Source organism: Silurus aristotelis, assembly GCF_946808225.1.
Source record: "Silurus aristotelis genome assembly, chromosome: 4".
NCBI lineage: Eukaryota > Metazoa > Chordata > Actinopteri > Siluriformes > Siluridae > Silurus > Silurus aristotelis.
This window is the reverse complement of record NC_139577.1, coordinates 17,995,316-18,014,228: the sequence shown is the minus strand read 5'-3', so window position 1 is coordinate 18,014,228 and position 18,913 is coordinate 17,995,316.

Sequence of the window (18,913 nt, the reverse complement as noted above, 5' to 3'; positions counted from 1 at the left end):
AACATTACGATCATACTGCATGTCCATGCTTTCTCCCAGTCTTGTAAATAGAATGAACATGCACAGAAAGTGAAAACATAGAAAAAAGACATTATTTACTTTTTCCTTGCACAAAGTCCTTTACAAAAATAACTTCAGGAAGACCCATTTTCTTTAAATTAACATGATGAATTAATGTAGATAATGAAGTTACTGTTGCGTACATCTGTTTAACATCCATGTGAAGAAAGCTAGCATGTCATTTAAAATTTTATTCAAATACAAATCAGTCACAGCACAATTATCATTAGGATTTTTTCATCATAAATTTGCCAAAATGTTTGAAATTAAAGAAAGCGCAATTACAAAGACTGTGTGGATTTACAGCAAAAAATTATAATACTATAAGAAATCATTAAGTATTTTTAAGATAAAACTTAAACTTCTTTGTTTGCAAAAAAGAAAAAAAAAGAGAACATTTTGGTGGTGAAGACTTTGACTGCATGTGAATATCATCACAAATATCATCAAGCAGTTCCCAGTGCACACTGCTAAAGTCTAGATTAGTGGGGAACAATTTAATTCACATAGGCAACAATCCCAGTTTACTTGGATGCCTATGGAGAAGGGGGCCTAAGCTCTCAAAGGTATGATACCGAAACCTGATATAGGTAATAGCGATTTTATCTATATTGCATTTGGTGCTAAGATGTGCTAAGCCAAGATGTTTTTGACAGCAGCTTTTGACTGTGTTTTGTTTACCACCAGAGAAATTCTATTTCTCTTGTGGGTTGGACTTTAGGGACAGTTTCATGACATTGATATTTGTAATGTGTATTAATACGCTTGCACTATGGATCTATTAATCATTCTGGCTTGTTACTGCTACAATAGCCTGCTGTTACATGAACATTTTGACTTAGCCCCAACACCTTTTTCCTCTGGTTTAAAGAATAATTTCATTAGTGGGTTGGGAGAGGTTGAGTGTCTGTTGGAATGTCCAGGATTTGCTGTTTGGCTTTCCATTTCTGTTTGGGGGATGAGGAAAAAGTCCCTAAATACTTAAGCAGGATACTGTACAGTTTGTTTGGTAAAGCCATCAACTTGCTTACTTGTGAGTGATAATACTCTACGTTTAACAGCCACAGTGTTGCTATAGGCAGGGATGGATAATGACTTAGCAATCTTTTTTAACTTTTATAAAAAAGAATGGCTGACAACTTACGAGTGTTCTTCTCCCTTTCTCTGTCTGTTCCTTATATAGTAAGCACTGTTTGTCTCCACTGAGCAGGCTATTGTAATGCTACTAAAAAGCAGATGAAGCAGTAAGGGCCATCTCTGTTCTGTTCAATAATTACTAAATGAGTCTCAGGCACTTAAAGCACGATTGGTGTTTCCATGCGAATAGTCTTATTAGAACAGGGTGTAACACTTACTGTCTTTCTGGGGTAAAAGTAGGATGCGATCAATCTGCATTAGATGAGCAAAGAGCTCTATTCTTTGTGGTGCAAGAGACAAGAATATTCTCTTTTCTACACAAAACATTCTGTTCTACAGTTGCACATTCTTGATTCTTCCACATTACAGTGAATAAAAATGTCAACACAGACCTGTAATAATGGTAGGATTTTGCAATGAATAAAAACACTAAATTCAACTAAACCAATCATGTCAGCCATTTTTTCATCTCTATTGTGATATAGCATGAAAAGTCAAGTGAAAAAAAAAAAAAAAAAAACACCATAGAATCTAATAAATTCAAACTAGAATATAAGAATCTAGCCATACACTGAGATTTTTGCGATCATATGGTGAGACTTGTAACATATGCCAGGATTCCTGCTACAACACAATTCTAAGTAGACTCTTATAAAATATTAAGTAGTTATGCGAGAATATTTGCAAAGGTCAGACTTATAAAGATTTAGGTTGCCATATTAATGCCATGTTTACAAGAAATTATGTTAGCTGGTGAGGTAAAGAGTAAATGCTAATGTGTGTAATTCATATCTTTCCTTTATCGAATATGCATTGTATTTAAGGGTTAATAAAACACATTAAAAAGCATTCCAATTCTTCTTCATGCTTTAGGTTAAGGCAGCAGTCCAGAACAATTATTGAAATAAAGAAGATCTGAGCATAGCAGCAAGTGATTAGAGCATGATTTTTACCATTACTAACAAGCCCCTTGTCAGTTATAAAGCTTAACCACTATTGTTAACAGTCTTAAGTAGCCTGCACTTTGGTCTCCAATTTTAGAAACTTTGGCCCTGCTTAGGTGACAGAATGTTGAAGGCTGTTCTGAGTGCCTGCACTTGGAGATGAGAAAGCTATTTATGAATGTTGATATTGCAAGCACCCCTCTTCATTGGTTTGAGACAACTGTTGTTTATCTAATATATCACTGCTTTTGTGCCTGATCATTTCAAAAGTAAAGCTGATATTTTTGTATATTTTACTTAGAGACACTCTGACCAAAACTAAAATACTACTACTAACAGTTACTACTGTAGTACTTAGTGAGGACAAGCATTTGCAAGTGGACTTTAACAGGTTGTCAAGTAATCCAATCAGATAACAAAGTTATTTAGATAAATGTTTTCATTATTTGCAATTAATCAGTAAAAATGTGGTCAAGCTTTCCTGTTAGTTAATTAGTTTCTAGATTTAATCTGTATACATTTGACATATGAGCTAACAAGCAAGGTAGTGAAAATGCCAGCATGCCAGAGTCACTGATTTTATGGTTCGCTGAAATACTACTGGCACTGCAGAAATGGAGCTCCTTAGACCAAATGTAGCCTGTAACTACTATCTATCTATTAAAGACGTTAAAATCAAGCGTGTCTCTGTCAGTGGTGCAGATTTATTCAAAGGAGAAGATATTCTGAATAAATTGCATATTTTTGTAAACCATGCTGGTATTGCATTGCATCAGTAAAATTATGAATTCCGTTAAATTCACTGACACTAAGTAAATGTAGTACTATGCAGCAGAATTCTTCATACCAAACAACATACTGAATATACTATCGTCATGCTCCTTTAAGAATTAGAATGCAAGCTGTCTAATGTTTTGTAGCTGCAATATCTGGTTTATGTGTATCCTGCCACTGAAATTCAGATTGATATTGTTAAGAAATCAATCAATTTAGCAAGAATCATAAAGGTACAAAAACAATTGTTCTATTCTATGTTGATTGCTAGAACTTGTAACTTGAATACTGTAGCAAAGAATCAGTACACAGCTGATGTCATATGCTCTGTTGCATTCCCTGTTTGGGTAAGGGTTGGGATCAAGGGCCTAATTAAAATAGTACACATAGTCTTGAATGTGAAAGTTAATAAATATACTGTCTGTTTTTTTTCTTGATACACTGAAATTGCTCCTTTGGTGCTCATTTTTCAACATGTTTCAGATATTTTTCCTTTTGCTCCTTTAATAGTATTGCAGTAAATCTTACTCTGATTTCCATTTAACATGAGTCTGTGGGACTATATGTAACCCTATGATTAATAGCATTCAGCAAAGTTAATGGAAGGAACAATGTCTGTAATGTTTAACCAATGTTTTTTTCCTGCTCAAAACTAATGAAACAACAAAAAATAGGTTTTTTTGCACACCTCAAATCTGAATTAAATTTGGCTACATTCATTCATGTTTGGAGAATCCAGAACTTATTTTAGAAATGCCAGGTATACCTTCTGGAAAAGGCATTAATCCCATGGCATCCTACATTTCTTTTGAGTAAGATTTAAAAAATGTGATGTTCTGCAAGGTCGCATAGGTTACTTATTATGCTTTATTTAATACAATGTTTGGTTTTGATTGGCTTCGAAGTATGGCTTGTATAGTTTATATTTGCTAGTCTCTAGCATTTCTTGATGAAGGGGCCTTTAGTCTTCCTTTTTTAAACAACAAATGGGTCCGATCTGCAATGAAATAGTTGCATTCAATCTCGAGATGACAAGGAAGTTGATATACATTGATTTTTCAATGCTCTGTCTTTAAAAATGGCAAATTGACATAACATCAAATGACATGGAGTGGATGTGGATCCCCACAAAGTCACCTGACTGTTCCTCCAGTTAAAAAGCAATCCACCCCCCATGGTGTGCCACTAATTCTAAGCTTCATGAACAACTCATATGTAAATGACAATGTAGAATGCTGCTGAGAGATCAAGGAGGATGAGGGCCAGTAACTGTTTGACTGAACTTTCAACTTTAAGTATCTACTGTATATAACAACCAAAAGAGCTGTTTTGATAGTGTCTACGTCTTGAATCCAGACAGGTTTGTATCTTCAAGGTAGTTCTGGGTAAGTGAGAGGAAACTGAAGTTACACAGCACATGAAAAAATCTCAGGCAATAAGTGATGCCAATTGGTAGTTGCTGAGGTGTGGACTTTGGAATCTGTTTAACCCTTGAGTCTTGAAGGTAGTCGGTACATGACCTTCTGCATCTTCTGCAGTAAAAGTATATATTGCTAGAAGGGAAATATTTTGGGCAGACTATTGGCAGATTTTGTTTATTTTAAATTTTCTATCTTGTTCAAATCTATATGTTAATTTATCTGGACTTTTATCTTATTATTGGAATTTGACAAGACTGTAACAGGATCTATTGAAAAAGAAAAAAACATTGATGATGTCAGAGATTTTCTTGGGGTGGTGTGCAGATGCTCGTGAAAAGAAAAAAGGGAACTATGCTGTTGAATGGCCCAATTAGGTACATTAAAGAAAAGAAAATCTACAGCATAACTTGTAGACATGACAGAGTGAAGATAAATTAAAAGCAGCAAAGAAACCCATCTTTCTTGTATGAATTTAGATATTAAAGAAAAATAAGAAGGCCATGCCTGTCTTCATATGTTATGCATTGGGTTGCAGTATGTGCAGGTGTAGAGCTTCTGGGCAGACAGCCTTCCTAAACTATGAAATATGACATTCACATTTTTTACCAGAATTTTGGGGCCTTCAGCAAGCACGTCTGCCATGTAAATGACGTAGTGTGTACTGGGACACAGCAGCACCAGCAGCAGCAGCAGCAGCTGGATCTCATACAGTCCTGATGCTTTTATGCTTAATGATTTGATTATTAAAAAGATATAAGTATATTTAAAATTGATCAGTTTCTGTGATGTGTTTATAACTGTTTACATTCAACAGTAATACAGTGCATTTTTAATACTTTAAGATGTAATCAGGTGGCACTGTTATGCACCATGTGCAGAGTTAGGCATTTTGTGACCCATTGTGAATGGGATATATACCATTGCTGATTATTTACCACATGTCTAGTAAAAAGATAGTATTGTATCCAGATTTCAGACAAAAATTGTCTTTGTAAACGTGCATCTATGTGCCAGTTAAGATATGCATATGTGTGCATATGTCGGTGGCTCAGTGGGGAATGTAAGAATGGCCTAGGCCGGGAAGAGTGATGACAGACTGGCTCATGAATTTCATGTCCAACTGAGAATCTCATCCAGCTGAACCTTCGATCTAGCCAAGATACCAGGCCAAAGCAAACAGTGAAAAAACTTTCACACTTAGGACACACACATGCACACATTTCTGCTCTTGAATTTTCAGTCTCTATATTAACATAAAGTCTTTGCCTGGTGTCTTAAAAGTATCAAGCTTTGAACAACTTCTTTAAAATCTTAAACACTTACGCTATGGGCTTACAAACCAGCTTTGTTTCTTCATAAAGCAGTGATTCAAGCAAACCACCTAATTTACCTTAAGCAGAACATTGGTTATAGTCCTAATTCCATCCCTTTGATCACCTATATTTTGTCACAGTTGCAATTTAAAATGAAGTCAGTGATTTTTACGGAAAATATTCCAGTGTGTGTGTGTGTGTGTGTGTGTGTGTGTGTGTGTGTGTGTGTGTGTGTGTGTGTCCATAATTTATTCAACAAAGGAGAGTTTTGTTTAAAAAAATGGAAATTTTACTTTTCCCATTTGTACCAGCAAGATTTCTTGATTGCAGATTAGGAAAATATATATATATATATATATATATATATATATATATATATATATATATATATATATATATATATATATATATAAATATATATATATATATATATATATATATATATATATATATATATATATATATATATATATATATATATATAAATATTATTTAACTAACACATTAATTTGCATGACTGTTGAGGAAAATCTGACAAGTTATATACATACCTGTTAAAAACATGAAATGATCTCTCCATAGCTCTCTTCTGACTGACTGTCCATACTTTTAATGTCCTCGTAAACTGTTTGACATTACTCTTGTTTACTAAAAGTGAAATGCCCTTGCACAGTGAATGTATGGTGAATGGGATAATGGATTTCCCAGCATTCCTAGGTACACATGAGTGTGATCCCTCAGCTCTTCTGCTCAGAGAATTATCGCCCCTGTTGTTGACATAAGTGAATATCGTTGCCATGGCAATGGACTTTGAGATATGACTACCATGCATCTCAGTTGGGGAGGCAATTAGTCCAAAGAAAAGCTCTGGGTCATGCAGAGGATGTTTTGGACATCCCTGTAGTTATTTTGTTCAGTGTCCAAGGTGATCATAAACCTTTACAGCACTCGGCATGCACAAGTCATGCTAAAATCCCAACTGCTGAGTTTATTTTAACTCAAATCAAACAGCTGTTTATCTACATTACAACACTCTTACGTTTTTTGGACTGTTTAGATGTTGGCATGCATAAATGACATACAGGATACAGTGACCTGTATGTCACATTTTAGTTATTATGCGAACTGCATTTTAAACAGCCTTGTGATGATTTACAATATTTTCAGTAAATCAAAATTAATTAATGTCTTTCAATTATTCAAAGTTAACACAGGGTGTCTTTGTGTGCATTTGCATGCTAGTTAGAATGAGTGTATGAATGTGTGTGGCTCAGTAGGGTGTGTAAGAATGACCTAGACTTGGGTGAGTGATGACAGACTGCTTCATGATTTTCATTAATTATGTTCTAGCAATGTTGCTGTAAAACTTCAGTCAAAATTGGCAAATAGTGTTGGCAATTCTGAAAGTCTCAGTGCTTAATAGCCCTGAGTTTGAAGAATTCTGTATTTCTTGTATTTTATTTACTCTTTTTTTTAAACGGAAAGTTTTTCTAATGATGTGCTCCTTTGTGAACAGCTAATGGTAATTTGATGAATAGTGGAAACCACTTCACATTCACATTCTGTGTTTTGCTAGTTTGGCTCTGTGTTGTATTTTTTCAGGTTGATATGTAAGTACAGGGATTTTTATATGTAATTGCGCCGAAATAAACACATATGACAATTCATCTTTGTTATGTTCCTTGGCTCTGTGAGAATGAGTAGACAGTAAGCAGACTTGGACAGCTCCTGAAATACTTTATTTTCCTCCACTTCACTCTACTCATTCTTAAATTCAAACACAAACACACATAAACACACATACACAAGGCTTTGTGTTTAGCTTTCTCCCTTTCTCAAATGTCTTCCTGCTACTTAAAACCCTGAACAATCGTTAACAAATTTCACTCAGGTGTTGGATCCTTACCACCCACTTTTTTCAGTTATGCTCTCTATTCACACACCTGCACTTGACCACCTCCACTGTAACTGACTCTTTCCAAAACAAAGAGGAAACCCACCACAGCCATATACAATCATGACCTTTAGACCAGAACAAACTTAAATAGCTGAAGTGCCAAATACTAATGAGTGATCCAAATGCAGGCATCCTTCATGTGGTGAAGGACAGGTAAGGCCTGCCCCAGCGGAAAATAACAGAGAGTGAGGTTTTCCAAATTTTTTTTATATTTGATATACTCTTTCTCAATCATTCTGTACTACTCTGTAATACAAAGAGCTTGTGGCTGATGTACAGTATGGGATAGTCCTCTCCAATTACCATCTGGGCCAACACAGACCCCACATCTCTGCTTGTTGTATCCACCTGTAAAACAAAAAGGAAAGAGAAATCAGGGACCTAGAAAACCTTCTCTACAAAGTGCAGCTTTTACTTAAGTGAAAGCCTGCTGGCCCCCCATTCTCTGGACCAGATCTTATTTTCCAATTCTGACTAGTGACATCCGAATAATAAGGCACGAACCTACAATAAAAGCCCACAAGCCCCAGAAATCTCCTTTTTGGTCTTGGATCTCAGGAGGCTGCAGTTCTGCTGTGTAATCAATTTGGGGACTCAACCGCCCATGATTCTAGGTTTCTGTGGGTTTGCTGTGAGTCCCACATGTCTTTGCAATCTCAGGACAGCCCTCATATGCTGAATGTGATTCTGCCAATCCTTACTGTAAATAATAATAATATCTAAACAGGCAGTAGTGTATACAGGGTGCAGGCAGCAGATTCTGTCTATGAGTTGCTGGAACATTGCTGGGGCTCCTAACACACAAAAAAAAAAAACAGGGTCACAAATTGGTATAACCCAAGTGGAGTGAAAAACAGAAGCTATTTTTCACATCAGAGTCGAGTGGTTCTTTCAATATCCTTTTATCAAATGCACTGTTGAATCAAAGCAAGCCACAGCTTACCAGTCGTGCAGTTAATCACTAAGCATGCAAGGCATCCTATCTGAAGTCCATACAAAATTAGACCAAACTGTTTGCTTTAGACACTATGACCACTGGACTGGACCCAACCTGGAGTTGAAAATCCTCACACTGACCATGGCCTTGAGCTCTTTCTCTTGAGCTCATGGCCTTAAACTCTTTCATGACCTTAAGATTCTCTCCCTTTCAGTTCCTATTACAGGCTATAAATCTAACTTTAACATGAAAAACATTTACATACATTGGCACATATTGCAAATATTGTAGATTTAACTAAAACAATAGAGGATGAAAGCCTACACTTCTGTAACAGCTCAGAACATCTCTCTCTCACACACACACATTTTGCAATATAAATATATAAGTGCTAAATGCCCTCAATGAAGTGATATTTGGATGAGTGATTTTTGATTGTGCCAAAATACATTGAATTTAGTCCAACATCTGAGAAGAGGAGTTTTGATGTTGTAAATCCTTCACGGATAACCATTAAAATGCAGCAGTTTCACCAGAAGTAAGATGACTGAAGAATCAGGAAACCATGAGTCAGGGTCAAAAGGATAGTGCACAGAGACATCCTGCACACTCTATAGCCTTAAAATGAGTTGGACGAAGACACCTTATTTCACTGACGTGTACAAAAGACACTTGGCTAAGATAAGAGCAATACATAATATATAACCTATTTTCAACAGAAAGCAATTATGCCAAAAGTAAAACAAAATTGAATTCCCTCTTGTGCCATTTTATATGTCATCCACACTTCTCTGTCACTTTTTCTTTCCCTTTTCACTATATTCCATCTGTGAGTAGTTCTTGCTATATTTATTGCCTGCTGATGCTGTCTTCAATTTTCTGCTTATGAAGTCTCTGCTTAGTTTTGTGTACTTTCTGAAGGACAGACAGTGTTGAAGTTCTTCACTCTTTGAAAAAGAGACAGTGAGAGAGACAGTGTGAGAGAGAGAGAGAGAGAGAGAGAGAGAGGGAGAGAGAGAGAGAGAGAGAGAGAGAGAGAGAGAGAGAGAAAAAGAGAGAGAGAGAGAGAGAGAGAGAGAGAGAGAGAGAGAGAGAGAGAGAGAGAGAGACTCACTGTACCATTCAAGTTGTATCTTTTAGCAACATATCCTGAAAATTTTAGCATGAAACAAGAGATGCTCTGTTTAGTAAGCTATGTGCCATACATTAAGAAAATTTAGTTTCAACCCATTATGAACAGTGTTGGCCTACTAGCGCTGTTTGTTTGCAGCCTGCAACCTTTACAAACATGTTATACAGTACCAAAAAAGGAAAGATGTAAGTATAATAAATGTGTAATATAATAATAATAATGCTGGGTACCATTATTACATCTGACGATAAAAATGGGAGATGACAGGATTGCCAGGTTGGCCTAGTTTAAAGAATACAAGCCCAAAAATACTATCGGCTAGAGGCCACAAGGATCTTGTTTTTTGGATAATTTGAATTAATGCTAATAAAGTATGAACGCAGACATTGTGTCTATAATGTGCATAATGATTTCTATTTTAAGATGTTGCAAAGAGATGGGGGGTTCTAGAGTGTGTAATGTCTGTGTAATGTTTGCATATTATAAAAGATCACCTTGTTTCCCATGCACAAGAAAAAAAGAAGAAAGAAAAAAGAGAAGAAAATGTCTCCTTTTTTTCATTGTCAAATTTTTGGGGCTAGTTACGGGTCTTTTTGTGGTTTCGGATATGGAGTTAGGTTGGAAATCTTGCTGATTCCTGACAACCTCAGTTAATGATATTACTTCAAACATAGTTGAACAAAGGTACATCTGAATTCACTCAAAATTTGCTGCTAGACTAAAGGTTGAATCACACTGAGTTTTGTGTCAACTCTCATCTGTCTTTTATGAGGGAAAATTTTATTGTCATATAGTAGCCTAGATCAGTGGTCTCCAACTTTTTTTGCGCCACGGACCGGATTAATGTCAGACAATATTTTCACGGTCCGACCTTTAAGGTGTGGAGGATAAATACAACAAAATAAAATTATACAACTGGCATAAAACTGGTATTTTCTAAATATAATAATAAATGTGAATCCACTATGTTGTTTTTTTGTTTATTTTGCTCGCTTGGGGGTTTCATTTTAGTAATGCATTATGTGTTACCGGCTGGAGCAGCCCCTTTTTAGAAGGTTGCAGATGGGGATAAGACATGTGACCGAGGCAACCATCTTGACATGCATCAAGAGTGAGTCATAGACAGATGTGGTGGAGAGAATCCCGTAATTTTCCATAAATAATAAAAAAAAAATCTTTCAGAATTAGATAGTAGATAAAACGGAAATAATGTAAGTTAGACCACTGGCCTAGATAGTAGCAAGACTGCACTACTCAACAGCATGAACAGAATCTTTTGGAGGTGGGAGAAAACTAAAAACCCTAAATGACCCTGCTACACTATCTTCTTTCTGTCTTCTGATAGCAGAATATATGAAGATGAAAATATGAATTTCAATCCAAAAGACTGTTTTAAAATCTGGGGAGCATATCATTAATCAACACATGTTTCTGACAGAAGAAATTCGTGAGAGTTTAGTCAGCTACATTAGAAGCCAGTGAGGTAAATTTTGCTCTTCAGATATAGCTTGGACAAGAGAGTGTGAAAGTGTCACCCAACACTCAGCTGATGTGAAAGTTAAATCAACATTGCTTCTCCTGATAATGGATTCTAATGTGTGGAGAAACATTTCACAGAACATGCAGGAAATAATTGAACAAGGTCTGTTCATGGTTGTGTCTATATACTGAGTATAATCCCTCTCTTCACAAGTAGTAGATCATAAGAAAAAGCTTTTTGAATGCCATCTACTCAACTGTGGATTTCACTGTAATATATCTTCAGGGTACAAGAACACACAATGTCATTTGTTTAAACTGCTACATAGCCTTACATTCACCAAAGCCATTCATATTTATTATTTACATAATATCTCATATAGGGTATATAGTTATACCTTTTGGGCTTTTACAATTTTTGGTTTGATATCTCTATTAAAATACTCTAATTAGGGAAATTAATGAATCCTTATCTATAAAAGAATTATTTTTAATTAATAGTTTTATTATGTCCTACATGCAATGTCCCACTAATAAACTCATTTCTAATCCTGTCCATCCTCGTCACTGAAAATCTCAACATTTTCAGCTCTGCTACCTCCAGCTTCACCTCCTGTCTTTTACTCAATGCAACTGTCTCTAAACCAAACAACATCGCAGGTCTCACCACAGTCCTATGAACTTTCACTTTTAATCCTGCAGAGACCCATCTATCACAAATCACTCCTGTCACTCTTCTTCACCCACTCCACCCTGCCTGCACTCTTTTCTTCACTTCTCTAACACACTCTCCATTACTTTGCACTGTTGACCCCAGGTACCTGAATTCCTCCACCTTTTCCACCTCTTCTCCCTGCAATCACATAACAACAATAAATTTTTAACAGCACTAATTTCATTACAGCACGATTAATGCAGCACACATTTCTGTATATATAAATATACTGTATATATAAATATAAAAGAATTATAATCGTTAATAAGTAAACATTTTTTACTGATGTGCCTCAAGTCTCAGATGAGCACCAAAATCTCTCATGATGCACACAATTTAGCCTCTGTAGTTGACAAATGCGCAGGCATATTTTGTGGCATTTTTTGCTTATAACACCGAAAAGATATCCCATTGTTCTCAGGAGTTAATGTTTAGCAATTGATTCAATAAAACGGGACAAGAGTAAATATGACTAACTATACATTATTCTAAAGGTGTAAACCTCAAGCAGTGATTTCAGATCACTGTTTTTCATTGGAAAACGTATAACGAATGTATTTGCTGAATTTGTTGTAAATTACACATTTATTGTTTATTATTAAAAGATAAGGCTCCACTGAACAACAAGCCGTAAAGCATTTTTGCTCCAACCAAACAACAGTATTGTAATTTGGATGGTTATTCTTTTGTTTATGTCACAGAACTTCGGATGGTGTTTGTGTGTATCTGTTTTCCGAATAACTATGGCTAAAACACCATTATGCTGGTAAAAAAAAAAAAAATGTAAAAGAGGCGGAATCTCGGGCTTGAGCCTCCTCTCTATAGGCAGATGTCATGATGTTTTTATTATGTGTCACCTATCATTTTAGACCTTTTATTTCTAGTCAGTAGCATTATTGAAACAAAATGATTGATGGAAAATGTAGCTAATGAGTGCAGGATTCTAACGATATATGGGAGGATTTTATTCCCCACGTGTGTTAGTCTTAGTCTTAGTACTCTCTTTACAAACTCTTACTGGTTAAAGCAGCACACGCGTGCACAAACCAGGAAGTAAATGCCGGTCTCAGTTCGGCACAAACAGTTTGTTTCCAGCTCGTGCTAACTGAAATTTGTTTTTAAAAAAAAAAAAAAAAAAAAAAAACAAGGGAAAAAATGGACAGTCAAAAAAAGTTGCTGAGATTTGCACAAAGCAGCGATGTTGAAAATATTCTTGGGGGCGGAGTAACAACATATACTTGGAGATCTGCATGGATATGTTATTTAACATCTGTAAGTTATAATATGTCTTCCTTTACAGGTTTATATGATTTTATAGGTTTAATTGCCTGTTTGTTTGTTTTTTAAGAGAAATGCTTAAAAAGTAAGTGTGTGTGTATAGTTGGGATTGGAATGGCCAGACATCAATATGAATGGTCATGACAGTAGAACAATAGCTTGTCTGGCTACCTGGCCATCAAAAGGAATGCCAAATCAATATCAGTAGCCCCAAACATGTATAACAAAAGCCTTTAATGGTCAGCTATTCATTTATATGCAGACTGTATGAATAGTATGAATAGCCACCTGAGTTTAGCAGGTGTCTCTCAAACAGGAGGAGGGAGAAAATGATCAAACATAGTCCCAGATAAATGTTTGTAGGAATCTAATTTGTTATGAAAATCTTCATAAATTTAAACTCATGAGACATGTGGCTTTCTACCCAGTACTTTTCTGGATTACTACATTACTGATTACATGTATTGAGTATTAAAATGTGAAAAGTATTAATTTAAGGTTCATTTAGAACAGATAAAAATGTGTGAATATGTTGCGATTAATCACGAGTTAACTCATGCCATTCATGCAATTAATCACGACTAAATATTGCAATTGATTGCCAGCCCTAATATTGATATGACATGAGGTCCAGTGACCAGCGTGACACTAAAACAGGTTGTAGTGCAGCCCAAACTTCTTTACTTTAACTTAAGTAAAAAAAAAAGTATAGTTTAGTACTTTACAACTTTTACCAGAGTATTCTAAAACATGAGTATCTGTACTTCTACTTAAGTGAAGATGTGTGTACTTTTGCTACCTCTTTGTTTGAGTGAGTGAGTGAGTGAGTGAGTGAGTGAGTGAGTGAGTGAGTGAGTGAGTGAGTGAGTGAGTGAGTGAGTGAGTGAGTAAATAAGTAGAAGAGAAAATGAATAAAACATTTAATGAGTGAATAAATGAGTGAGTGAGTGACTTGCTACTCCTGGGAACCTGAGCAAAGCCCTTAGCCCCATAGCTGCTCAGTTGTGGGAATTAAATGAATGTAACCCACAAAACAAACTTAATTTGGCCCAGTGATGGACCACACAACCCACTGCAATAATATGACATTTTGAAAGAGAAGAAAATGTGTGAAAATCAGCCTTAACATGAGAAAGTTTAGAGAAAATATGAAATAAGTTTAATGTATTACAGATTACAATGGGTTTTATAATGAAATTAACATTGATTTTCTATATAAAATTACCATCATTCATAATTAAAATGATTTGTTTGATGAAACCCTGTTGATAGAGAGCAATAAACCCACGATACAAACAAGAATAGGGGAAACAGCTGTGTGTATGAAAATATTATTACCTTGCTTTCTAAACTTGGATAAGACTGGCCACACATATGTGGCCTCTATATTTTACATCAGCATCAAATAATACATTTAATAACTGGCCCATATCTTGTTCAACACCTTAAAGACGATTCCATCTCCACCATATTCGGCCATTGGGCCATGGACCAAGTTCGGTTCACATGCCTCATGCCAGTGCAGACTGAATGTGTGCAGAATGTATGCTGGCTTCATGCCAAATCAGGGCCAGAGGTCTACACCTGGGAAGTATATCTGAATAAGGGCATCTGCTAAATACTTGAGATTTGTGTGAGTGAGTGATTAAGCGAATAATAGAGTGAGCGAGTGAATAAGAAAGTAACGGAGTTAATAAATGAGTAAATGAGTAGGAGTGCATGAAAGTGAGTGAATAAGAGAATGAATGCCAGAAAAGGGTGATTCAATAAGTGAGTGAATGAGCTGCAAAGCCTAAAGCCATGTTTTGGATATAAAAGGTTTAATCAAATCTTAAAAAGAGCACAAAGAGGATTAAAATTCTCTCACTTTATGCAATATAATGGTGTTTTAGAGGGAAGAGAGGGACGTCCTATGTGGCATCATGGAGAGAAAAGCTTTAATGTACAGAGTATTAAAATTCCTGCTCCATATTCTGGGCCAGACATTGGTATGAAAAGGGGATTCTTCTGGAACAAGTAGATGCTACTTAAAATTAAGCAAGTCCTCAAATACTGCCACTTCTGAGTGATGCTAAATAAAAGGTTCTGTATGCACATTCACTACTCTATAGTGTATATACACTTACTCTAATATAGACTGCAGTGAGTGGTATTATTTGTGGAATGTTTATAAGGGCTGTTGTTTCACAGGTGGAATTATGCAGTTATTATGAGTAATAAGGTATATATTTAATAAAGGTAACAGATTAGCAAATGCTACACCTTTCCAAAAGAGAAAATCTGTATAGTTTAACATTCTCATGTAATTCTGAAATGTAATTTAATTACTCATGCTACATCAACTGGGTGGAAAATGCACATGCAATGAAAAATGCACATGTAGCTGCAGTAAACTAAGCCACAAGAACATTAAATAATATATAGGTAAATTGTCAAGTTGACAACATTGCCATCTTTATCTTTTTTACTAAATGACCTAAGGTCATCATGTCAAGGTGAGAAGTGTACAGGCCATTCATCTGACTCAAAACGTCAGAACGTATTTTAATCAATACATGAGATTTATTAACCTGGATACAGTAAAGATGCAGGACCTGGGACATGATTGCAGGCTCTAAATGTCAACAAGGCACAAAACTGCTTTGACATGACTTTGCATTGTAAACACATGCAGCTATGTAAAGACTGTGCTTATCTCCCACTTACTACAGGGAGAGATAAATTCCACTCAAAGGCTGTGGTCTTGACAGGAAACCAATAAAGCCAGCTTTCTGGTGAATAAGTCGATTATTACTGCTTGCCTCTCCCTTGGAGCCTCTTAACCGAGTTGACAGACTCGAGCTCTTCAGAGGTGGGTTGGTTTGTAGGAATCTGTCTTCTCCTCTCAGTGGTCCTCTTCCTGAGTCAACAAACAGTACCTCTGAACCCTGAGCCCTGTCCAAGCAACAGAAACACAGAAATACAGTGGATAAGAGGCATTACTTCTTTTTTTGTGCATGTATGCTTACTTCTGTATGTATATCTAAGTCTGTTTTTACAGCCTTGAGTTCAGCGCTTTTCTCCCTGCATGCAAAAAAGTTTGCCAAACCCTGGTGTCCAATAAACTCGTAGCCTATTCGTTCATTCTCTTGCATAGACATAAGAGTGTTTCATAACAGTAGCCTCAGGAATCTTTTTAGACTGCAAAGGTAGCTTGGAAAAACATCTTGGCTCGATATGCATTTCTACATATTTTCTCTATTAGCCAATATTTCATAGGGTGTGTTCTATGAAATGGCCTTCAATCATTTCACTGAAACGACTGACATATGTAATTTTATATTTTAACTCATAGATACTTGTGTGGGTCTGTAAAAAGCATATTCTGATCAATTGGATTAGTCTTTGTGGCATGATGAAATGGCAGACACACGCACACAGATACACACACACACACACATGCGGATTGAGCATACATCAAAAATTGCATACTATATTATAGGAACTGCATAGAGCTCCTAAATCCTGTATTAACCGAGGGGTATTTAGTGGTGATGGACAGCTGCTTGCAAAAGAAAAGGAAAGGCCAAGAGTATTAAACTAGCCTGCCAAGTCTGAACCAACCGGCTAGAGGACATAACTTACACAGTGTGAAATTGATAGAAGTGCACTCAAAGCTCAGCCCAGAACATTTTTCGGAAAAACTTTTCTTCCACAATTCCCATGTGTGGAATTTAGATCCAGAACCATGTAGAGATAGAGAGTAACTTTATTAAATATGACAGCACTATAAAATGTGTTAGTTTATAGACGCATAGAAACGATTATGTTATAAGGAACTTTGTTTTGCTTATGCAGATCATTTCAACAATTCAAGCTATTCAATTCAATTCTGCATTGTGTGTGTGTGTGTGTGTGTGTGTGTGTGTGTGTGTGTGTGTGTGTGTGTGTGTGTGTGTGTGTGTGTGTGTGTGTGTGTGTGTGTGAGAGCATCCACTATAACCTGTCCAAAGACCACACACATTATAGAAAGGTCATTCGACCCATGTACAAAGATCATTCTGATTCTGTGAGTCTGAGCAGACTCTGCTAAATCATGAACTCAAAGCTACCCAGCCTGAGCTACCCTGAACTGTGTCTCTCTGAGTTCTTGTTTTTGTGTTTATATTTTTATATTTGCTTTGGCTGAAGGAACTTTAAAAAAAAAAAAATCTAATGAAAAGGAGACCCACAGAATTAAATCTTGGTGCAACTTTTCTGTGTGTGTGTGTCCGTAGAAGGTGACTGCATGAGTGGACACACATTCTCTGAAGTGTAGTCAGTTTTCACAGGAAGCAGTAGATTTGTTTACACTTCATTTTGCATATATATATATATATATATATATATATATATATATATATATATATATATATATATATATATATATATATATATATATATATATACATCTGTTAGAGATCTCTGTGAAAAGATGAACTCAGCTGCACTTTTAAATCTTTTCAAGCTTCTGCACATCCATTCTGTCCAGGAGCCAGCAGGCACAAGCGAGCTATACACTCACACGCTGCTCAGACCCGCTGGCCCACACACACACACACACACACACACACACACACACACACACACACACACACACACACACACACACACACACACACACACACGTGCATACATGAACACACACGCACACATACATACAAGTAAAATCTATTATTTATTCTTCCATGTGTACACTATTATGTTTCAAATATTATACAGACTATTAGACTTTTTTTTGGCTAAACAGTCAAAATAATTCTAACTTTGCTAGCTATAAATGGTAGAAATTAAATTGGACACCATCACACCATCCATGCATTATGAGGTCAAAATCATGTTTATGTACAGGATTTCATTTTTATCAGTGTATTTAATAGCAGTGTAATGAATGCAGATTTGATTACTCTTTTAGTTTGAGGGCATTAATTCATTTGTGCAAAATTCATTTGACTTACATGCAGGTTTTTTACATTAAAAAGAGTTTATTAAAAATGATGCTTCATAATAGATCTGAATGAAAACAGACCACTAAAACATCGGCTGGTGATGTTGAATTTCATGCTCTTATAAGAAGTTGATACAGTAAATTCAAATCTGCAGGTGGAAAATTAAAAAAACATATCATATATATCGATAGAAAAAAATGTCGGTGCTTCTTTGACAGCATATGAAAAAGGTAAAGATTTGAAAAAAGCATTCTATATTTTTTCAGTGCAGTAAATATCATACTGCATGTGCCTGCATAAATGTATCAGAGTCAATTCAATTCAGTTCAAGTGGCACAGCGGGTAGTGCTGCTGCCTCACAGCTTCAGGGTCTCTGGTTTCATCCTGCACAAGAGCTACTATCTGTGTGAAGTTTCATATATTGTCTGTATGGCTTTTGTGTGGGTTTTTTGGTTACCCCCCAAGACCATGTAAATAGGTGGATTGTCTATGCTAAATTCCCCCTAGGTATGAATGTGTGTATGCTATGGAGCTCTATGTTGGAATGATATCTCTGTCACTTTGCCTTAACAGTGTAGAAATGATTCTAGTCTATATATATATTTCTTTTTTACACTCTTCTGTATCTGCAAACAGTGCCTTTCTCTTTGTATATATTGTCAGTTTGGTGGTTAAGGAGCGAGTTCTAGAAAGACAGAGTAGACAATTTATTGTAGTAACAGCTTACCAAGTAAAACAGGAGAAAATATTTCAGGCATTGTGATGCTAGGGAATCAGATTAGATTAGACATTTGATTTA